The sequence below is a fragment of the Mytilus galloprovincialis genome, chromosome 4 (assembly GCF_965363235.1).
Source record: "Mytilus galloprovincialis chromosome 4, xbMytGall1.hap1.1, whole genome shotgun sequence".
Taxonomy (NCBI): Eukaryota; Metazoa; Mollusca; class Bivalvia; order Mytilida; family Mytilidae; genus Mytilus; species Mytilus galloprovincialis.
In genome coordinates, this window is record NC_134841.1 from 93,450,482 (window position 1) to 93,476,997 (window position 26,516).

Sequence of the window (26,516 nt, forward strand, 5' to 3'; positions counted from 1 at the left end):
ACAAAATACGTTAATAATTATATACAGTAAGTAATACAGTAAGGTGCTTTCATTACACCAAGTTTAATAAAACAATTCTGCTAGCGCTCGGTGCAAGAAGATCTACTTGGTGCACGGCATTCAAATACTAAGCGTACTCGGTGCATGCAAATCTACTTGGTGCACAGCATCTAAAAACTCTCACCAAGCAACTTTACTTGGTGCACAGCATCTAAAAACTCTCACCAAGCAACTTTACTTGGTGCTCCAAATCTATTTGGTGCACTGCATTATCACCAAGTGCTCTTACTTGGTGCAGCAAACTCTAGAGAGACTCCTAACTGCATGGAGGTTTTTGGAGAGAAGCTCAACGTTGGAACATGCGTTCCTTATTTTATACCATGTGTGACGTAATACACAAGTTCTTCGTAAACAAGAACACGTAACGTTACATTTGGTGCGTTATACTTAAACAAAGTATAAACACATACAAAAGGAACAATTATACATATAAATAAAGGCGATATACAGATTTAAAGAAGTCAGTATATAATATAAGGTCAAAATAAGCTATTTCTTCTGTAAAATACAAATCAGAAAACAACAACGGACATCTGCGTGTATCAAGTGTGGAACGGAGACAACAGTAAAAATATAGCAGCTTTCAAATCACCGGGGCGTAACAATATAGAGAGTTAATAACTGTTGGCAAATGCTTAAAAATATGGTGCTGTTTCTTTGACCTATCTGCTACATATATGATTAGTTTTGTTGAATGTTTGTTGAATGTTAAACAGACCCAACAAAAATTAAGTTATAGTTATTGACCAAGCAAGTCGGTATATGCCATTTAATCTGCACAGCACGAGATGACCCAATAACCCGAACGACGTAGCAGATTAAATTACATATACCGATTTGATTGGCCAATAACTGTTTTAACACATGACGCAATCAATTTACGTGAACGTTTTAGAAATGTGGACGTTATTCCGCAATCCACCGATCCTAGGAAAGTTTCTTGTAGGGGAAATACGACTTTGGTAAGTTTAAAATTAATATTTTTTTTGATATTTAGACTCATTCTAAAATTGCGATTTAATGGTGTATTTATTTTTATCGTTTCCGTTAAATTTATTCCCAATTTTTATTTAATTGGTGACGATCAGTTAAGACTTTGACAAATTGTGTACTTTCAAATTGGTGTATGAAAAGAAAAATAACTGCAAGGGTTATTGAGTTTAAATTAGATTAATTGCTTTTGAATTTCTTTCCCTCAATGATATGCTTAGAGAAAAAAAGAACCGAGGAAGATGTTATATTACCTAAATTTTAAATGATAAATAAACAGAAAATACATTTCTCTTTTAAAACATTTACCCCTCCCCCCCCCCATTTCCTTTTTATCTACTGTATTACTTTTTAAGACACGCCCATCTTAATAAAGTCTGATTGATCTCCAGCTAACCAGCTAATCCCCGTTTTGAAACTAACTTAAATATGATCCTCATTAAATTCGATCCAGAAATAGTCCTTTTATAGGAATAGCTTTCCAAAAAGTCGTTATAATTCCATTGAGACTGAAACTAATCCAAATCAGATTTCTTTTATTCGGATATTCTAAGATACATTTCTTTTTAGGCAGAAATTACCAAAAATTGTTTTAACTATCTTTCTAACTTTAAAACTCTGATTTAGATTTACGTTGTACACAAAATATAATAAAATAGTTTATGCCCAAGCTTAGATAAAAAAAAAGGAATGAGAAACCTTTTGTTTTCCTATTTTGAAACTACGATGTTTGTACGAAGTTCAACTTTGTCGTAATTTCAAGGTCGGGGGTGGGGGCGAACAGGTCTTTAACCCTTAGATTGGACAAGGTATCGTGTTTTAGTTTAAAATCGTCAATTTTGTCTTTAGTCTCGCTACACTCGGTGATATTTTTTTTAATTTGATAGAATAACGCCCCTTTTAAAATCCAGGAACCGCCCCTAAAGGTAAAAATAGATTTGAACTGTGCAGTATATATATGAGGTAGTTAATGCACACCTTTGCTGTGCATTATCCAGATTATAACACAGTAAGAACAAAGAGATTTAACTCTTGCCATGTGTTAAAAGAAAATAAATAAGCGAAAGCAGCAATAATATATTGCTTTGTTTTAACCACTAAATCTTTTCACATGATGAAACTACACTTAATCAGTTTCTGCATTTATATATTTGCGTTAAAACCAGGGTTTACCAATCACCTCACCAAACTTTTAAATGTGGAGCTGGATCTGCATACCATTTCGGAGCATCCCATATCAACCTCAGTTATTGAGGTTTGTGTTGGTCAATCTTATGGTTGAACTTATGTAAATATATGTCATGCTATTTACCAAAGGAACTTTTACAGCTAAAACTAAAACATTTTTATTATTGTCTTTCGTAAACAGAATAATTCTAAAATGGAAAGCTCATATACCAATACCTTTTTTTCAAAGATCAGCACATAAAGGTGTATGGCATATTTTCAACATTTAGATGCACCGAACCTTTCACTCATACTAAAATTCTGTACTATCCCTCCTTTCACTTTGGGTCTTCCTCTGAATTAAATAAGGCCGCTATGCGTGTCTATTTTTGTTCTGGTACCAGTCCAAAGTTATGTCTCTTAGAGAAGAAAGTAATCATATCTGGGAACCAGTATGTAAACAAAAACAAATATCTATGATACGTATATTCACGACCGACACTCGGCTAACCGAGAGATTGGTCGGTTAATCTATATTGAGTATGCGGCTATATGGGAGATTGGTCTGTTAATCGGGTTGGTTATACGTCTGTTAAGAGTAAAACGCACAATTTAATGTTAAACTGTATCAAATATACAGATTTTTTGGCATATTATAAGAACCAAATCAAAAAAAGAAAAGTGTCTGACAAAATGATATCTATCATAGAACATTTTCCACTTGTAAAAACATTTCATAGTCTACGCAGTTTTCAGTCAAATTAAAAGGCGTCGGGCAAGTATGTAGTATTTATGATGGGCGTCAAGTTGGTTACCTATTCCCTATTCCCTATTCGTTACCTATTCCCTATTCCCTATTCGTTGCCTATTCGTTACCTATTCCCTATTCCCTATTCGTTACCTATTCGTTACCTATTCCCTATTCCCTATTCGTTACCTATTCCCTATTCCCTATTCGTTGCCTATTCGTTACCTATTCCCTATTCCCTATTCGTTACCTATTCGTTACCTATTCCCTATTCCCTATTCGTTACCTATTCGTTACTTATTTACCATGGAAACGGCACAATTGTGAAAAAAATGAGCTTTTGGTTTTTGGTGAACTGTTTGGATATGCTTCAACTCAGAATCATCATATTTTAAAACAATGTAGGTGCCCACTATATACAGGTGTTGGATGATTTTGGCGATCATTGGAACTACTATGTTGCCATGGAAACTACACCAAAATTTTCAAAATTCTCAAAATGCTCAAAACTTCATGAAACTTCACAGTAATGATGAGCAACATTGGAGTTGGAATTTCCAAAATAGGTCTTGTTACCATGGAAACAATGCAAAAAGGTCAAAAATTTCAAAAATAAGAATTTTCCGCAAACTGGATGAAACTTTACAGGAATGGTAACTGGCATAGGCAGAGTTGGATTTTGAAGTTAGAATTTTCAAAATGGCCGCCGTAACCATGGAAACAGCAAAAATATCAAAAATTCAAAATGTTCAAACTTAATGAAACTTTGCAAAAATGTTACTAGACATCTGTAGATGCTCTCTTTGACTTTGGAATTGTCAAAATGGCTGTCGCTCACCTGGTAATAGGGGGAAGGGGTGCCTTCCGTTATTGCTAGCAATTACAAATCTAGTTGTTAATAGTCTTACATATGGTAATAGTTCTGAATTGGTTGAGGTAAAATAATCTTTTTATGACCTATTTATATGTGTTTGTGCTCAACCGATCCTTTTACTTCATGTTCGATACGCATTTGTTCCTTACTTGTTTTTTATACGTTCTACCTTTTAACTGCTTTATGTCCGTATGTTTGAAGATGGATCTTGGTTCGACGGGATGAAATCACCGTGTTAGCGCTTGCGTAAAAACGAAGATGTGGTATGATTACCAGTGAGACAACACTCCACATTAGACCAAAATGACACAGAAATTATCAACTATAGTTCACTGTACGGCCTTCAACAATGAGCATAGCCCAAACCGTGTAGTCACCTATAAAAGGCCCAGACATGACAACCTCATACAATTCAAACAACAAAACTGACGGCCGTATTTCATATACAAAAAAATAAACGGAAATATGTAACACAAAAACAAACGATAACTACTTAATTTCAGGCTCTTGTCTAGGGACAGGCATATACTTACATAATGTGGTAGTTAAACATGTAAGCAGGGTGTACATCGTTTCGGAGCATGCTATTACCTTGTTTAATTCGTTCCATCACTCGCTTATAATTCGCTTATAATACGTGTATCTTACGTTGCACCTTTTAAAACATGATTTTCAATTGTTTTGTTGTCTCTGGTGGAAGATTTGGGCTCTTAGAGGTGATATAACTCTATAAGTGCATTTGTATCCGTTCCAGCGGTCGGATAATACCCTGTTAAATATTCGTTACTATTTCGCTTTTAAAAAGTTTGTTGTATGTTGCACCTTTTAGAAAAGGATTTCCAATTGTGTTCATATCTCTGGTGGTAATAATGTGTTCTTATAGATGAAATACCCCTATAAGCGCATATGTACTCGTTCCAGCGATCGGTTAATACCCTGTTACCTATTCGTTACCTATTCGTTACCTATTCACTTATAGTACGTTTGTTGTACGTTGCACCTTTTAGAAAAGGATTTTCAATTAAATTCATATCTCTGATGGTAACAATGTGTTCTTAGAGATGAAATGACCCCATTAGAGCGCATGTACCCGTTCCAGCGCTCGGTAAATAACCTGTTACCTATTCGTTACTTATTCGCTTTTAATGCGCGGGGTATACGGTGCACCTTGAAATAAATCGTTTTTTAATTGTGTTCAGGTCTCTGGTGGTAAGAATGTGTTCTTCGAGATGAAATGACCCTATTAGCGCGCATGTACCCGTTCCAGCGCTCGGTTAATACCCTGTTACCTATTCGTTACCTATTCGTTACCTATTCGCTTATAATACATTTTTTTATACGTTTCACCTGTTAGAAAAGGATTTTCAATTATGTCCAGGTCTCAGACGGTAACAATGTGTTCTTAGAGATGAAATGACCCCATTAGAGCGCATGTACCCGTTCCAGCGCTCGGTAAATAACCTGTTACCTATTCGTTTTTAATGCGCGGGGTATACAATGCACCTTGAAATAAATCGTTTTTTAATTGTGTTCAGGTCTCTGGTGGTAAGAATGTGTTCTTAGAGATGAAATTACCCTATCAGCGCGCATGTATCTGTTCCAGCGCTCAGTTAATACCCTGTTACCTATTCGTTACCTATTCGTTACCTATTCGCATATAATACATTTTTTTATACGTTTCAACTGTTAGAAAAGGATTTTCAATTATGTCCATGTCTCAGGTGGTAACAATGTGTTCTTAGACATGAAATTACCCTATTAGCGCTCATGTACCCGTTCCACCAGAGACATGAACACAATTAAAAAACGATTTATTTCAAGGTGCAACGTATACCTCGTGCATTCAAAGCAAATAAGGAACGAATAAGAAGCAGGGTATTAACTGAGCGCTGTAACGAGTACATATGCGCTAATAGGGGTATTTCATCTAAAAGAACACATTATTACCACCAGAGATATGAACTGAATTAAAAATCCTTTTCTAAAAGATGCAACGTACAACAAACGTAATATAAGTGAATAGGTAACGAATAGGTAACATGGTATTTATCGAGCGCTGGAACGGGTACATGCACGCTAATAGGGTCATTTCATCTCTAAGAACACATTGTTACCACCAGAAACATGGAGACAATTAAAAATCCTTTTCTAAAAGGTGCAACATACAACAAAAGTATTATAAGTGAATAGGTAACGAATAGGTGACGAATAGGTAACAGGGTATTCACCGAGCGCTGGAACGGGTACATGCGTGCTAATAGGGTCATTTCATCTCTAAGAACACATTGTTACCACAAGAGACATATAGACAATTAAAAATCCTTTTCTAAAAGGTGCAACATACAACAAACGTATTATAAGTGAATAGGTAACGAATAGGTAACGAATAGGTAATAGGGAATTAAACGAGCGCTGGAACGGGTTCATGCGCTCTAATAGGGTCATTTCATCTCTAAGAACACATTGTTACCACCAGAGACATGAACACAATTAAAAAACGATTTATTTCAAGGTGCAACGTATACCTCGTGCATTAAAAGCAAATAAGGAACGAATAAGAAGCAGGGTATTAACTGAGCGCTGGAACGAGTACATACGCGCTAATAGTGGTATTTCATCTAAAAGAACACATTATTACCACCAGAGATATGAACTGAATTAAAAATCCTTTTCTAAAAGTTGCAACGTACAACAAACGTATTATAAGTGAATAGGTAACGAATAGGTAACAGGGTATTTATCGAGCGCTGGAACGGGTACATACGCGCTAATAGGATCATTTCATCTCTTAGAACACATTGTTACCACCAGAGACACGGACACCATTGAAAATCCTTTTTCTGAAAGGTGCAACGTACAACAAACGTATTATAAGTGAATAGGTAACGAATAGGTAACAGGGTATAAAGCAAGCGCTGGAACGGGTACATGCGTGCTAATAGAGTCATTTCATCTCTAAGAACACATTGGTACCACCAGAGACATGGGCACAATTGAAAAACGATTTATTTCAAGGTGCAGCGTATAACCCGCGCATTAAAAGCGAATAGGGAACGAATCAGTAACAGGGTATTATCCGATCGCTGGAACGAGTGCATACGCGCTAATAGGGGTATTTCATCTAAAAGAACACATTATTACCACCAGAGATATGAACTGAATTAAAAATCCTTTTCTAACAGGTGCAACGTATAAAAAAATGAATTATAAGCGAATAGGTAACGAATAGGTAACAGGGTATTAACCGAGCGCTGGAACAGGTACATGAGCGATAATAGGGTAATTTCATCTCTAAGAACACATTGTTACCACCTGAGACATGGACATAATTGAAAATCCTTTTCTAACAGGTGAAACGTATAAAAAAATGTATTATAAACGAATAGGTAACGAATAGGTAACAAATAGGTAACAGGGTATTAACCGAGCGCTGGAACGGGTACATGCGCGCTAATAGGGTAATTTCATCTCTAAGAACACATTCTTACCACCAGAGACCTGAACACAATTAAAAAAACGATTTATTTCAAGGTGCACCGTATACCCCGCGCATTAAAAGCGAATAAGTAACGAATAGGTAACAGGTTATTTACCGAGCGCTGGAACGGGTACATGCGCTCTAATGGGGTCATTTCATCTCTAAGAACACATTGTTACCACCAGACATGAACACAATTAAAACACGATTTATTTCAAGTTGCAGCGTATACCCCGCGCATTAAAAGCGATTAGGTAACGAATAGGTAACAGGGTATTAACCGAGCGCTGGAACAGGTACATGAGCGCTAATAGGGTAATTTCATCTCTAAGAACACATTGTTACCACCTGAGACATGGACATAATTGAAAATCCTTTTCTAACAGGTGAAACGTATAAAAAAATGTATTATAAGCGAATAGGTAACGAATAGGTAACAGGGTATTAACCGAGCGCTGGAACGGGTACATGCACGCTAATAGGGTAATTTCATCTCTAAGAACACATTCTTACCACCAGAGACCTGAACACAATTAAAAAACGATTTATTTCAAGGTGCACCGTATACCCCGCGCATTAAAAGCGAATAAGTAACGAATAGGTAACAGGTTATTTACCGAGCGCTGGAACGGGTACATGCGCTCTAATGGGGTCATTTCATCTCTAAGAACACATTGTTACCACCAGACATGAACACAATTAAAACACGATTTATTTTAAGGTGCAGCGTTTACCCCGCGCATTAAAAGCGAATAGGTAACGAATAGGTAACAGGTTATTTACCGAGCGCTGGAACGGGTACATGCGCTCTAATGGGGTAATTTCAATTCTAAGAACACATTGTTACCACCTGAGACATGGACATAATTGAAAATCCTTTTCTAACAGGTGAAACGTATAAAAAATGTATTATAAGCGAATAGGTAACGAATAGGTAACGAATAGGTAACAGGGTATTAACCGAGCGCTGGAACGGGTACATGCGTGCTAATAGGGTCATTTCATCTCTAAGAACACATTCTTACCACCAGAGACCTGAACACAATTAAAAAACGATTTATTTCAAGGTACGCCGTATACCCCGCGCATTAAAAGCGAATAAGTAACGAATAGGTAACAGGTTATTTACCGAGCGCTGGAACGGGTACATGCGCTCTAATGGGGTCATTTCATCTCTAAGAACACATTGTTACCACCAGACATGAACACAATTAAAACACGATTTATTTCAAGTTGCAGCGTATACCCCGCGCATTAAAAGCGAATAGGTAACGAATAGGTAACAGGGTATTAACCGAGCGCTGGAACAGGTACATGAGCGCTAATAGGGTAATTTCATCTCTAAGAACACATTGTTACCACCTGAGACATGGACATAATTGAAAATCCTTTTCTAACAGGTGAAACGTATAAAAAAATGTATTATAAGCGAATAGGTAACGAATAGGTAACGAATAGGTAACGAATAGGTAACAGGGTATTAACCGAGCGCTGGAACGGGTACATGCGCGCTAATAGGGTAATTTCATCTCTAAGAACACATTCTTACCACCAGAGACCTGAACACAATTAAAAAACGATTTATTTCAAGGTGCACCGTATACCCCGCGCATTAAAAGCGAATAAGTAACGAATAGGTAACAGGTTATTTACCGAGCGCTGGAACGGGTACATGCGCTCTAATGGGGTCATTTCATGTCTAAGAACACATTGTTACCACCAGACATGAACACAATTAAAACACGATTTATTTTAAGGTGCAGCGTATACCCCGCGCATTAAAAGCGAATAGGTAACGAATAGGTAACGAATAGGTAACAGGTTATTTACCGAGCGCTGGAACGGGTACATGCGCTCTAATGGGGTCATTTCATCTCTAAGAACACATTGTTACCACCTGAGACATGGACATAATTGAAAATCCTTTTCTAACAGGTGAAACGTATAAAAAAATGTATTATTAGCGAATAGGTAACGAATAGGTAACGAATAGGTAACAGGGTATTAACCGAGCGCTGGAACGGGTACATGCGCGCTAATAGGGTCATTTCATCTCTAAGAACACATTCTTACCACCAGAGACCTGAACACAATTAAAAAACGATTTATTTCAAGGTGCGCCGTATACCCCGCGCATTAAAAGCGAATAAGTAACGAATAGGTAACAGGTTATTTACCGAGCGCTGGAACGGGTACATGCGCTCTAATGGGGTCATTTCATCTCTAAGAACACATTGTTACCACCAGACATGAACACAATTAAAACACGATTTATTTCAAATTGCAGCGTATACCCCGCGCATTAAAAGCGAATAGGTAACGAATAGGTAACAGGGTATTAACCGAGCGCTGGAACAGGTACATGAGCGCTAATAGGGTAATTTCATCTCTAAGAACACATTGTTACCACCTGAGACATGGACATAATTGAAAATCCTTTTCTAACAGGTGAAACGTATAAAAAAATGTATTATAAGCGAATAGGTAACGAATAGGTAACGAATAGGTAACGAATAGGTAACGAATAGGTAACGAATAGGTAACAGGGTATTAACCGAGCTCTGGAACGGGTACATGCGCGCTAATAGGGTAATTTCATCTCTAAGAACACATTCTTACCACCAGAGACCTCAACACAATTAAAAAACGATTTATTTCAAGGTGCACCGTATACCCCGCGCATTAAAAGCGAATAAGTAACGAATAGGTAACAGGTTATTTACCGAGCGCTGGAACGGGTACATGCGCTCTAATGGGGTCATTTCATCTCTAAGAACACATTGTTACCACCAGACATGAACACAATTAAAACACGATTTATTTTAAGGTGCAGCGTATACCCCGCGCATTAAAAGCGAATAGGTAACGAATAGGTAACAGGTTATTTACCGAGCGCTGGAACGGGTACATGCGCTCTAATGGGGTCATTTCATCTCTAAAACACATTGTTACCACCTGAGACATGGACATAATTGAAAATCCTTTTCTAACAGGTGAAACGTATAAAAAAATGTATTATAAGCGAATAGGTAACGAATAGGTAACGAATAGGTAACAGGGTATTAACCGAGCGCTGGAACGGGTACATGCGCGCTAATAGGGTCATTTCATCTCTTAGAACACATTCTTACCACCAGAGACCTGAACACAATTAAAAAAAACGATTTATTTCAAGGTGCAACGTATACCTCGTGCATTAAAAGCAAATAAGGAACGAATAAATAGCAGGGTATTAACTGAGCGCTGGAACGAGTACATACGCGCTAATAGTGGTATTTCATCTAAAAGAACACATTATTACCACCAGAGATATGAACTGAATTAAAAATCCTTTTCTAAAAGGTGCAACGTACAACAAACGTATTATAAGTGAATAGGTAACGAATAGGTAACAGGGTATTTATCGAGCGCTGGAACGGGTACATACGCGCTAATAGGATCATTTCATCTCTTAGAACACATTGTTACCACCAGAGACACGGACACCATTGAAAATCCTTTTTCTAAAAGGTGAAACGTATAAAAAAATGTATTATAAGCGAATAGGTAACGAATAGGTAACGAATAGGTAACAGGGTATTAACCGAGCGCTGGAACGGGTACATGCGTGCTAATATGGTCATTTCATCTCTAAGAACACATTCTTACCACCAGAGACCTGAACATAATTAAAAAACGATTTATTTCAAGGTGCACCGTATACCCCGCGCATTAAAAGCGAATAGGTAACGAATAGGTAACAGGTTATTTACCGAGCGCTGGAACGGGTACATGCGCTCTAATGGGGTCATTTCATCTCTAAGAACACATTGTTACCACCTGAGACATGAACACAATTAAAACACGATTTATTTCAAGTTGCAGCGTATACCCCGCGCATTAAAAGCGAATAGGTAACGAATAGGTAACAAGATTATTTACCGAGCACTGGAACGGGTACATGAGCGCTAATAGGGTAATTTCATCTCTAAGAACACATTGTTACCACCTGAGACATGGACATAATTGAAAATCCTTTTCTAACAGGTGAAACGTATAAAAAAATGTATTATAAGCGAATAGGTAACGAATAGGTAACGAATGGATAACAGGGTATTAACCGAGCGCTGGAACGGGTACATGCGCGCTAATAGGGTCATTTCATCTCTAAGAACACATTCTTACCACCAGAGACCTGAACACAATTAAAAAACGATTTATTTCAAGGTGCACCGTATACCCCGCGCATTAAAAGCGAATAGGTAATGAATAGGTAACAGGTTATTTACCGAGCGCTGGAATGGGTACAATCGCTCTAATGGGGTCATTTCATCTCTAAGAACACATTGTTACCGTCTGAGACCTGGACATAATTTAAAATCCTTTTCTAACAGTTGCAACGTATAAAAAAATGTATTATAAGCGAATAGGTAACGAATAGGTAACGAATAGGTAACAGGGTATTAACCGAGCGCTGGAACGGGTACATGCGCGCTAATAGGGTAATTTCATCTCTAAGAACACATTCTTACCACCAGAGACCTGAACACAATTAAAAAACGATTTATTTCAAGGTGCACCGTATACCCCGCGCATTAAAAGCGAATAAGTAACGAATAGGTAACAGGTTATTTACCGAGCGCTGGAACGGGTACATGCGCTCTAATGGGGTCATTTCATCTCTAAGAACACATTGTTACCATCAGAGATATGAATTTAATTGAAAATCCTTTTCTAAAAGGTGCAACGTACAACAAACGTACTATAAGTGAATAGGTAACGAATAGGTAACGAATAGGTAACAGGGTATTAACCGATCGCTGGAACGAGTACATATGCGCTTATAGGGGTATTTCATCTATAAGAACACATTATTACCACCAGAGATATGAACACAATTGGAAATCCTTTTCTAAAAGGTGCAACATACAACAAACTTTTTAAAAGCGAAATAGTAACGAATATTTAACAGGGTATTATCCGACCGCTGGAACGGATACAAATGCACTTATAGAGTTATATCACCCCTAAGAGCCCAAATCTTCCACCAGAGACAACAAAACAATTGAAAATCATGTTTTAAAAGGTGCAACGTAAGATACACGTATTATAAGCGAATTATAAACGAGTGATGGAACGAATTAAACAAGGTAATAGCATGCTCCGAAACGATGTACACCCTGCTTACATGTTTAACTCTACCACATTATGTAAGTATGTGCCTGTCCCTAGACAAGAGCCTGAAATTAAGTAGTTATCGTTTGTTTTTGTGTTACATATTTCCGTTTATTTTTTTGTATATGAAATACGGCCGTCAGTTTTGTTGTTTGAATTGTATGAGGTTGTCATGTCTGGGCCTTTTATAGGTGACTACACGGTTTGGGCTATGCTCATTGTTGAAGGCCGTACAGTGAACTATAGTTGATAATTTCTGTGTCATTTTGGTCTAATGTGGAGTGTTGTCTCATTGGCAATCATACCACATCTTCGTTTTTACGCAAGCGCTAACACGGTGATTTCATCCCGTCGAACCAAGATCCATCTTCAAACATACGGACATAAAGCAGTTAAAAGGTAGAACGTATAAAAAACAAGTAAGGAACAAATGCGTATCGAACATGAAGTAAAAGGATCGGTTGAGCACAAACACATATAAATAGGTCATAAAAAGATCATTTTACCTCAACCAATTCAGAACTATTACCATATGTAAGACTATTAACAACTAGATTTGTAATTGCTAGCAATAACGGAAGGCACCCCTTCCCCCTATTACCAGGTGAGCGACAGCCATTTTGACAATTCCAAAGTCAAAGAGAGCATCTACAGATGTCTAGTAACATTTTTGCAAAGTTTCATTAAGTTTGAACATTTTGAATTTTTGATATTTTTGCTGTTTCCATGGTTACGGCGGCCATTTTGAAAATTCTAACTTCAAAATCCAACTCTGCCTATGCCAGTTACCATTCCTGTAAAGTTTCATCCAGTTTGCGGAAAATTCTTATTTTTGAAATTTTTGACCTTTTTGCATTGTTTCCATGGTAACAAGACCTATTTTGGAAATTCCAACTCCAATGTTGCTCATCATTACTGTGAAGTTTCATGAAGTTTTGAGCATTTTGAGAATTTTGAAAATTTTGGTGTAGTTTCCATGGCAACATAGTAGTTCCAATGATCGCCAAAATCATCCAACACCTGTATATAGTGGGCACCTACATTGTTTTAAAATATGATGATTCTGAGTTGAAGCATATCCAAACAGTTCACCAAAAACCAAAAGCTCATTTTTTCACAATTGTGCCGTTTCCATGGTAACGGCAGCCATATTAAACTATTCCATGCCATAATTAAAAAGGGGGAAGGATATTAAAAATCAAATAAGTAACGAATAGGTAACGAATAGGGAATAGGGAATAGGTAACGAATAGGTAACGAATAGGGAATAGGGAATAGGTAACGAATAGGCAACGAATAGGGAATAGGGAATAGGTAACGAATAGGTAACGAATAGGGAATAGGGAATAGGTAACGAATAGGTAACGAATAGGGAATAGGGAATAGGTAACGAATAGGCAACGAATAGGGAATAGGGAATAGGTAACGAATAGGGAATAGGGAATAGGTAACCAACTTGACGCCCATGTATTTATGCTTATACGCATAGGAATTTTTTCAATCAGCCTCAATTTTTGTGTCTGTTCAAAGTAGCACGTTCTCAAATCCGACTGAAAGTGTCTTTCTAATACAACACAGTGTACCGGTAAAAAAAATATAAACTGTACATCTGTCCAGTGCATATAACGTGTTGTCATTCTCATAAACACATGATATTTGTCACTGGACGAAAAACCCTAATTCGGAAGCATCCTCCAATTGGTTCTTTATTTCTATTACTTAATCATATGTTGTTTACAAAAAAAAGTAAAATCACAAAAATACTGAACTTAGAGGAAAATCAATTCGGAAAGTCCATAATCACATGGCAAAATCAAATAACAAAACGTATCAAAAACGAATGGACAAGAACTGTCATATTCCTGACTTGGTACAGGCATTTTCAAATGTAGAAAATGATGGATTAAACCTGGTTCTATAGCGCTAACCCTCTCACTTTAATGACAGTCTCATAAAATTCCGTTATATTTACATTGATGGCGTTAAATAAACAGACACAATAAATAAAATAGTCAAAATATGGGTACATCAGTCATCATCGTATAACAATTTTAAAAGGAACAATTTAACAGAACACAAAAACATCTACTATCTACGAACACATTCATTGATTTGAGTGTCTGACATCAGAAAATTTTATACGTCACATAAATTTGTCGTTCAATGTGCATACAAACGATTTTAAAATTTTACATAGGCAATGTTAGTCATTCTCAAGAAGTAAATGGAAAGGAGCGAATGCAGCTACATTTGGTCATCTTCTTAAGTTTTAATACATTTTATTCCGTTTAGTTCCTTTCTTCATAAGTGTAAAGGAGAACGGCAGTTGTCCGCATGTAAACTTCTAGCATTTGTCACCAATATGAGTACATCGCAATCCGTTACTGTTTCAACACCCAGGGGTGTTTCATGTGTGTATTCTTAAACAATTATTATTTTTTCTCTCTTTTTTAACAATGCATCACTCCCTACTGTCCTTATCTATTATTCTATATTCTGCTACTCCATCCAGATTATCGTGTATACCATGAGGGTTCGGATTGGGGGTGTTGTTTATTTCTGTATTCTTTAAATTGTTATATATATATGTCACGTTTCTTCCGTGACGTTTTTTCCTTTTACCTTTAATTTATCTTACTCTGTCATTATTCTTTCTCTATTCTTTATATTTTAGCATCCCAATATATTTTACTTACTAATGTTTAGTTACATTACGACGTTTATCTCTGATTTATATACTGGTTACCAATGTAGATGACAAGTTGGTGTCATGCATGACAATTAAACAGAATCCACATGACAATATGCGACCATTCTTGGATGAAATTAACATTACTTTAATATTACACTTTTTGAAACCGTTTTTATCAATTTTCTATTTCCATTGTTTAAATTGTTCATTGTTCACAGTGGCGGGTCCAGCCATTTTAAAAGGGGGGGGGTTCCCAACACAGAGTAAAAAGGGGGGGGGGGTTCCAACTATATGCTCCCATTCAAATGCATTGATCGGCAAAAAAAGGGGGTTCCAACCCCCCTCCCCCCTCCCCCCTGGATCAGCCACTAGTTCATGTGTTGTTTCCGTATATTTTATGTTTCATTGCTCATGTGTTGTTTCCGTATATTTTAGCCGCTCGTCTTGAGCCTACCCATTTGATCCGATAACACCCCATATAGCAATAAAATTATACTTTTATTGCCATTCATAACTCTTAACAGACCAATTAACAGACCGGGTTTTATACATCCTACCCATTAACAGACCAGGTTTTAATTAAAGATTGATTTATGTCACCAAAATACAGATTTTCGTGAAGATTTTTCACACAATGATTTCAGTATGGTTAACAAACATAATGCCTGTCTTTTGTCGATGTTTAAAATATTGCATGCACGTAAATTCAACCAACGTGTCATTTTGTGTACAGTTTGTGTGTAAAATGTGTATAAATTTATTGATGAGTAACCCGCCTTTTCATTTTATAGATCGTACATTGAAGCTAGAAAAATAATAATTATACCACTGGATTCAGTACATTGAATTGTTTTGTTAGACATGAATATTTTTTATGATAAACATATATTTAAAAAGTTATACAGTGAAACATGCTGAACTTTCAATGATTTTCTCGATAACACCTGATTAACAGACTTTAGCCAACCCGATTAACAGACCAACCGCCGATATAGCCGCATACTCAATATAGATTAACCGACCAAACTCTCGGTTAGCCGAGTGTCGGCCGTGATATTATATCTCACCAAAGTAGGCGAAGCTTGTGAAATCGCTCTATATTCAAAATAGAACCTTTATTAAATAAAATGTCAAATAGAAAAACCCTGAAAGTTATTTATAAGAATCATAGCCTGAAACAGTTCATTGCATATATTGTTGACAACTAGTGCCCTTCTAACTTCTAAACTTTACATTTTAAAGTATTCTAAAATGCTTTTAATTTCTTATCGCAATAATTGCATACATGTTCTGGTCATTTTATGTCATGAAACATGCACATATGTTGAGCTGCCATTAATTTAAGTTTTCAGTCTCAGCCTCAAGTCCATATCTTTCAGTACGCCTATTTATTCATAAAAGGTCATAATGTCTGCCTCAAAAAGACAGTTTAGAAATCTTTTCACAATCATGTAACTTCCCGCTATACATCTCACAAATTTTATATGAAATACATGTGTTTAAAATAAGCCATATTTGTCACATAATGTATGCTTAAAGTTGCCTGGGTAATATATATATATATATGAATTCACTTTAAGTTTCATACAATCGACTGCTGGAATCTGTTTTTTAGCATACATTCTTTGCTCCATTGTTGTTTTCTATACAATAGATTATAGCCTTTACATGTAAAATTATCTATTTTATTCTAAGGGGTTAAGGAGTTTCCCTTGGGCTTCAAATACTAGATAATTCTGCTGTATCTGTGAATATGAAATACTACTCTGATATCAGACTCAGACTTCTTTTTAACTGAGTTTAATTTATTGTGCGTATTACTGTGTTTTTTTTTATTCTACATTGGCTAGAGTTATAAGGGAAGGGTCGAGTTTCCCAAAAACATGTTTAACCCCGTCGCATTTTTGCGCCTGTCCCAAGTCAGGATCCTCTGGCCTTTGCAATTCTTGTATTTTTTAAACTTTAGTTAATTTATATGTCTTGGAGTTTAGTATGACGTCCATTTTCACTGAACTAGTACATATTTTTATTTAAGGGCCAGCCAAGACCCATCTCCTGGTGCGAGATTTTCTCGCTGCATTGAAGACACATTGTTGGCCTATTTGGCATGTTCCGAAGTACAAGTTTGGAATAAAACACACTGTTGTTAGTTTTATTGAGGTTTTTTTCTGTCGCTGTAGAAAGAAAGCACATTCGGGTGGTACGGCGTACTTATGTGTATTCGACAAGATAAAAACACCACAACAACAATATTCATCAAGGATCTATGAGTTTCAATGAGTTGATATACCGCTTCTTAACAAGTTGCATTACAAATGCATGTGCATAGTATGAACTTACTTTGCATACAGGGCTTTAAGTATACTATACATATTATAAATTGTGAATTAATAATATGTCATCATACTAAAAGCCCAAGATTTTTTCAACCTTCATGACATATTTTTAAGACTTACTATTTGTTCCCTTTTTCACCCAATAGATGTTGCATTTCTGTAAATAGAAACAATTCAATAAGTCATATAAAACAGCTGTATTTACAAAGTGCACAATTCTTTTTTTAAATAAAATGAACAAAGACTCGAGACCAAAGAGCAAGTCTTTCTCTATCTTGGATTTTGAAGTAGCAGTTGGTCTAGATTTTTAAAGAAATTAATGTACAAATTTTGAGAATGTAATTCATGTGTAAGATGTTTAATGTAAATATAGAACATTATGTGTTTTATCATATTTACGGTGGTAATTTCTAAAAAAAAAACACCATGTTAAAAATTGGTGTAAAACGGTGTATGATTAAATTTTATGATAGAAAGTGTTTTGAATTTACCTATTTTAATATGTAGCAAGAAAACAAATTCGGTTACTCCATTTTTTTATTTTTCCTATCTGAAAACATGTTATAAGAGCTATCATCTCACATTTTATCGTTAAATTCTTTCATGTAGTTTTCTTTTTATGGCACACAATTGAATTTTTCTATGTATAATCTATACAAAATCTGACAATTTTGCACAACCTGCAGTGTAAAAAGAAATTCCGGTAACCCGTACTTCTTATTATTATTTTGAATAAAGTATGATAACAACTTCATTTTGACATAATATTAACAACTTCTGTGAATTTTGATTAAGACGTCCAAGCCACCTAAACATTAGTGCCACACCGTTGCAAAATATCTATGACGTTGTACTTGAAAAATAGGAATATAAAGTAAAGTAGCAAAAATACTTGAATCATCAGTAGACTCCAAGGAAATTAAAAACGAAAAGTTCTATATCAAGTGACAAAGCTCACACACATCAAACGAATTTCCTGGAACTTTGTACAGGCATTTCCTTATGAAGAAAAGGGTGGATTAAATTTGGTTTTATAACTAGGAAATCTCTCACATGTATGACATTTGCATAGAAATCCATTATGTTGACAACAATGTGTGAGAAAAACAAACATAGTGTTTAGTCTTAGATGCATGCTTTTTTAATTAGTTGTTAGTGGCTTTGAACTAGCTGTCAGATAACTGCGAGTACTCTCAGATCTGTTCATTGTGTTTGTTTGTGTCGGGATGTATAAGTACCTGGCCACGTCCGCTTGTATTTTTGTCCATCTGATGAGTTAAGCCTTTTTCAACTGATTTTTATAGTTCGTTCTTATGTTTTACTGTTATACCACTGTCCCAGGTTAGGGGGGGGGGTTGGGATCCCGCTAACATGTTTAACCCCGCCACATTATTTATGTATGTGCCTGTCCCAGTCAGGAGCCTGTAATTCAGTGGTTGTCGTTTGTTTATGTGTTAAATATGTGTTTTTCGTTCATTTTTTTTTTACATAAATAAGGCCGTTAGTTTTCTCGTTTGAATTGTTTTACATTGTCTTATCGGGGCCTATTATAGCTGACTATGCGGTATGGGCTATGCTCATTGTTGAAGGCCGCACGGTGACCTATTCGGCTATAGTTGTTAATGTCTGTGTCATTTTGGTCTTTTGTGGATAGTTGTCTCATTGGCAATCATACCACATCTTCTTTTTTATATATACAATATGTAATATTGTCAACAACTGGGACACAGCATTTAACATTGTGTTATAATCTTATCATCTTAATCACTATAAAAACAAATAAACAAATAAAAATATCAACAAAGAAACACAAAATGGCAGATTCAGATTCAGATTCAATATTTTATTATAGTCTCACCACATACAAACATAAAATGAGATTCACATACATAGATTTAAAACATTAAAACATTTGCATTGCATGTACCAATCTTAAAAAGATTTATGAGAGACTTTTAAGATATACATTGTATTATATACATATAAACATATTTTTACAATTTACAATTAAAATTCACAATATACATTTTTACTAAATGATATCAAAACATTTATTTCATTAAGAACTAGTGAAATAAAATACTATTTCTTCTTAATACAATATTGTTGCAGGTTTTGGCAACTATAGCAGCAACATTGCCATTACTAAATAAAAATAAAAAAATTTCATTATCTGATAAAAGGTTAAAATTTTCATTAAAATGTACCGCTTCATGTATCATGATTTGTCTTAGATCCACATACAATGGGCATTTTAAAATGACATGTAGTTCATCTTCAACAATAGAGCTACAGTTAAAACATGTCCTCTCGTGGACTACTTTCCTTTCATATCTTCCAGTTTCTATTTTTAGTGGAGCTATCCCACATCTAAATTTAGCAAATGAACTTCTGTTTTTTAATGACATAATATTTTGCAAATAATTTTAAGTACAATAGTTATTTTTAGACAATTTGTAAGTCCTCAATTTACTTCCCTCTGCATATGCAGCAACTCTTGTACACCAATTTGATTTTCCAATTTGATTTAAAATTATCAAATACATCTTCTTCAATTTGTTTAATACAATTTTTGTTCAATACATTTAATTCAAAATTACAATATTGCTCATAATTATACAATTTTAACATTTCTATAACTCTAAAACTCCAGTTTTTAATTCTAGTATTACACTTTCGTATAGACCACTTAAAAATTTTAAAATTTATCCTGTGTGGGTCCATTATGGAACACCTAGCCCAATGTCTCAAGACACTTGACCATTGTTTAACGCATGGAGGTTTCCAGCCCATACCACCTGCTATGGCATCATTTGGAGTGTATTTGCCAACCCTCATGAAAAATCTCATGGCCCTGTTTTGGACTGCATTTATGCAGGAAAAGTCTCTGGTTCCCCAAATACCTGCACCATAACTAATAACTGACCATTATATCATACAGCTTTGAAAAAATTTTGTGCTGGAAACCACCATGCGTTTTACTCTTTACAATTAATAATCCTAATGCTCTACTGGCTGACTTCGCTACTGCCTTAGCCATTAACTGATAATCTAAAAATTCAGTCAGTAATAAGCCTAAATATTGGTAACTTTTTACATACACATTTCAAACCATTACCACCAAAAGAAAAAGTACATTTAGTTTGTAAAACAGCTGGATTTCTAAAATGCATGATCTTAGATTTATTTATATTAACTGTCAGCTCATTGTTGAGACACCATGTATTAAGCACATTCAACATTTTTTGCAAATCTTCTTCATTCTCTGCTATTAAAATAACATCATCAGCATATAACAATATAGCTAATTTTTCTTCATCTATGTTAATACCAATATTCAAAGCATTAATATCCTCAACCAAATTATTCATATATATATTAAACATTATAGATGATAAAACACAACCTTGTTTCAATCCAGAATCAACATTAAACCATTCAGTCATATTACCATTAATACGTACACTACATTCTACATTAGAGTATAAAGCTTTTAAAGAATACATAAATTTTGAACTAATACCTAAATTTTCCAGTTTGTTAAACAAAAAAACTCTATTAATTGAGTCATATGCTTTCTTAAAGTCTATAAAAGCTACATATGTTGACATTTTACACTTTTTCCTGGTTTCTATTATTGATGTTATAGTGCTTATATGATCAATTGTACTTTTGCCTTTCATAAAACCGTTTTGCTCGTCGTTAATTATTTTCCTTTCATCTAACCATTTGACTAATCTTTCATTTAAAATACTACAATACATATTTGTAGGTGAATGGGGCTAGAGTTATGCCCCTATAAGATAAGGGGTCTCTAGGATCTGATGTAGAACATTTTGGTATTGGGGTTATAATTCCCTTATTCCATATATTTGGTACATTACCAGAACTGAAAAATAAGTTAAATAATTTATGTAAAATAGAAATAATCGAGATATTTTTACAAAATTCAGCTTGAATAAGGTCAATTCCTGCACTTTTACAAATTTTTGCATTCATTACAACTTTATGAACCTCATCAATAGTAATTTCCTTATCTAAATCAATACAAATAATATTTTCTTTTAGAATACAATTTTCAATCTTATTATAATCTGTTGCATCTACATTTGGGTTTAATAAACTATGAAAACTACTTTTCCATTTATTTAAAACAGTTTCTAAATTGTTAGATATAGTTCCATCATCCAAAGTAACTTCATTCGGAATACGCATCTGTCTCTCGTTACCAATACCAATTTGACCAATTCTACGCCAAAACTGATTCGTATCATTGTCACTAAAATTAACCAGCTCTTCCTGGCAGCGGTACCAGTACTGACGTTTATATTTTTGTGTAAGCTTGTCAAAGTCTTTGCGTTTATCAACAAAGTCTTTGCGTAATTGTTGTTTTAAGCTACCCTGTTTACAAGTTACATAGTCTTTTTCTGCCGTGCAAACAATGTTCCATTTATTTGTTAGTTTGTCATTCCACCATGGTTTCTTTATTCGTCTTTTTCGATTGTTTGTACTGTTCAGAACTTTGACCTTAGTTTCTAATTTATCATTCATTTCAGAGTGAAGAATTTCCACAAAGTTATTATATAATTTATCAACCTCAAATTGTCTCCCTTTAGAACGTTGTATATTATCTATACACATATTAATTTTATCCAATATATCATTATTTGTCATCCAATCATTTGGGATGTTTTTCACATCATATGAAACGTATGTATTAGAACGAAATTCATAACAGTGTGGTCGACAGTAAAACGTTTATTAGTAATTGTACTGAAAAGTTTACCTTTAACTTGTTTGTCGTGGGCGATGATTTTATGCTCACTCAGTCTATCGGAGGCCTTCAAGTGGGGATTTAAATAATCATTTGTTACACATTTTGATACATAAAATGAAACTTTCTTTTCACATATCATTTAAGGAATTTATTTTAAATAATTGTTATACCATCACTTACAACAGTTTCACTTTTAAGAATATTAATGTCCAGAGGTGATATCAATAAATAATAATAATAAAAAAAATGTTTATTCATGGTAAAAAAAAAACAAAAAAACTTTTAAGTTAATAGGGACCCGCGTTATTTCAGAAAATATCTTATTGATTAAGAGAACAAAAACTTCTACGTTGTGATCATTTAAGAGTGGCCTTCTATTTATTCAATGCTAACCATGTGGACTTTTTTTTTTTATATACCATGAATCGATTCGTTCATTCAGATATTTGTCAGTTTGCCTTGGCTCTTCAAGTCCAACACACAACTTCTCACGAAATTGGTATTTTTCTTACAAAAATTACATCCATGTGATGTATTCTTTTCATGGAGAATGAATGTTGCACCTTATTTTATTTGTTATCGTTTTTTTTGTGTGTGTATCATTGACGTATAAGACAACCTGAATCTTCTTTATTCAAATTTAAAACATACGAGATGGCAATTATGACACAAAATAACTAAATTAAACTTACAGCAGAAGAAAGATAATGAACATCGCTTTTATAGTCTTCTAAATATCGAAGACGCGTGGTCTTTTTAAAAATGATGTAAATTTATAAAGGAAACAACAAACAAAATAGTTCGAATATTTATATTGGAAAAAGTAACGGTGTGTAAATCATAACAATTATTTTATTTCAATGAAAATCAAACTGTTGAATTTTTTTTAATTTTGGTCGCATTTTGAAAATCAATAAATCTTGTATTCTTGTTGAAAGCTGCACTGTGTAGTTTATACCCGTTTTTTTCAATGCCACACAAATCCAACACAGACAAAAAAATGGTAGGTTCAAGAAATAATTGATGCAAACTATTCTTTATTGTAGTTTTAACATGGGTAGGCATTATATTCGTGATTATTTTTGCCCGAGCGATATCGAAAAACTATTATAAAAAGTGTCCTAGTTCAGTGAAAATGTACGTCATACTTATTTCCTAAACAAATAAATAAACAAACATTAATTAACATACAGCACTACCAAAGGCCAGAGACTCCTTACTTGTATGATTTTGTAAAAAAATGCATCTTTTTAAAACAGTCGAAAACAAAATTGTCTGTCCAATGGAAAAGTCGAAGCCCAAAAAAGATGAACAGTGCATTATAGAAATATAGAAGCTGGTTGCAAAAGTTGACGACAAGATCTATTTTATAACTTGAGTATGGCCTAATACTATTAACCTGAAATAAATATATTTATAGCAATTCCCTTGATACGAAAGATCTACATGTTGCCTTGGGCTTTTTTTTTTTTTTTTTTTGCTCTTTGGTTGGGTTTTTGTCTCTATGACAATTCAATTTTCATTCTTATCATATATATAACTGCATGTTAAGAAAAGAATTTGAAGTGTGATAGGCAATCAGACACATTCTTTCCAGGGACCAATAGGCGTTATCAAGCTATAGGTCCCCGTATGGCCTTCGACCATTAGCAAAATACACACTTTATAGAATGAAAGCTCCAAGAGGTCTTGGGATGAAAAAAACAAACATAAAAGATGAGCGAGAAAAAAAATAGGGATACCGCATGGAAATTGGAAAATGGTCCGCAACATTAATTTAGTCAACTCACTTAGTTGAAATTAAAGACCTGGCGAATTTTAGCCTTTTGCAATGGATGTGATGTATGTTTAAAAAAACATCATGGTTTGTTTGGACATTTTTATAAATCAAGTCTTGTTTTTAAATTATTTGCAAGTAAGTTTTAAGTCATGAACAAATAATCACTCACAGAAAGACGTCAAATCCATCAACAAAAGAAAAAAATTAATAGACGACCGACAACGCACAGAATATCATGTATGTGTTCCGGACCATATGAGTATTTGGACCATACGCATATATCATGACCATAAGGGTATCCTAATATGGTCCAACCATACACGTATGGTCCAAATACTCATAAGGTCCGGAACATATTTTATTTGCGATCACAAATGCACGAAGACGTCCATTTCTATGTAAATTGGGTCGATTTTTTTATATAGATAAGATGAATGCGTTTCTGTTGCCAAGTGTTTTTCACAAGTATAGTAGCAGTATAGCAGAACGGTTTAAGTTTCCTATATACACCAAATGATACATTTTGCCAATACAATAACGTAAATGCATGCAAATTTCACAAGGTTTAATCCAAATAGCTTTCTTACTATCCAATAACTTTCAAGTACGAAAAAGACAGGGCAGAAGTATATTTTGTCTTTATGTTTCGTATTTGCACAACTTTTGAAAGTGGATTATGCATTCGTTCTAAAATAAAATTAGACCAGATAAAAGTTAAAAGATTACATAACTCGACAATCGCAATTGTTAAATGCGAAAAAGATAATCAATCAATACATGCATTCAGTAAGTCATTCTTTTTTTCTGAAAGAACATGGCTTTGCGATATCTTATTATGAAAATTGATTGTCGAAACATAACAAAAACACAAGTAAAGGACGTTTAATTAATCAATATAAATCAAAACACAAATTCCTGATTAGTATTTCGAATTATTTTATATAGGCGTTGAGAACCTTTGGTGACCCCACGGTTTTTAAAAATTTTATATTACGGACGTCGTGAGCAATGGGCGTTATAGACGAACGTTCACCTTATCTGTCCCATGCAGTCAATGGGATATTAAAGTGCGCCAATCAATGTCCATAGCCACACTGTTATGAATTCGATACTATTTTGTTGGTTCAAGCTATTGTGAGCACTATGTGATAAATCAATAGAACAAATTTCATTTATGTTATCAAAATTGGTTTCAAATTCCCAACATAATACAGAATGATCAGGTATATGAATTGCTCTAAATGAACCTGGTTGAGCACTTTTATGACTGATGTACCCATATTTTGACTATTATATTTATTGTGTCTGTTTATTTAACGCATCAATGTAAAAATATCGGAAATTGATGAGACTATCATTAAAGTGAGAGGGTTAGCGCTATAGAACCAGGTTTAATCCACCATTTTCTACATTTGAAAAGGCCTGTACCAAGTCAGGAATATGACAGTTTTTGTCCATTCGTTTTTGATGCGTTTTGTTATTTGATTTTGCCATGTGATTATGGACTTTCCCAATTGATCTTCCTCTAAGTTCAGTATTTTTGTGATTTTACTTTTTATTACATAAAACACTTGTTCTTATAACTTTAAAATTTTTATAATGACACAAACTTTCATATGGAACAACACAGTAGTCGACAACCGATAAACCTTTAGTAGAGACATATGTGAAATCCTCATGGATAGGATATCGCCCATTTAAAACACAACAATTCACTAAATATTTCACCATAACTATTGGTTGTAAAATCGGTGATATTACGTTCAGATAGTTGGTCTATTCCCTGAATGAAATCGGTGTAATTACCTAAACGACTGTTGAAGTCTCCACATAAATAGAAAGAATTTCCTTTAGGTATTGAATAAATTTGCTCCATTAGAACATCAAAAAAATTGTGCGCATTTACAGACCTTGCTGAGAATTCTGGGGGTGGATAGACAACACATACATAAAACATATTTGAAGAATTTTCCATATCTGTAAATTTGACCCATAAAATTCCATCTTCCGAGTCATTTTCTATTGTTACTTTTAGCATGTTTAGTATTTCCTTTTTGATAATGATAATGCCTACTCCTCCCGAGCCGGTTTTTGCACGTACATGTATCTGTTTGCGGTTGTTTCCAAGCCATACATAATTGTTCATACATATATCATTATCATTTATCAAGTGTGTTTCAGCTATGCCGATTATATGTAAATCAAGTTCATTGATACATTCTTCAATTAAAATATTCTTTTCATTGTTAAAATTGCGAGTCCATCCATTGATGTTCCAAAACCCACATCTGTACTAATACGGTCGTTTATTGCTATGAAAACCACCTCGTCCCCGTATATGTCCTCTTCCATGTCCATTATTCATACCTCTTTTGTTGGTATTTCCATTAAAAGATCCACCATTACCTTTATAATTGTCATTTTGCTGTGTTCCTATTGTGTCGTCCCTATATTTTGATG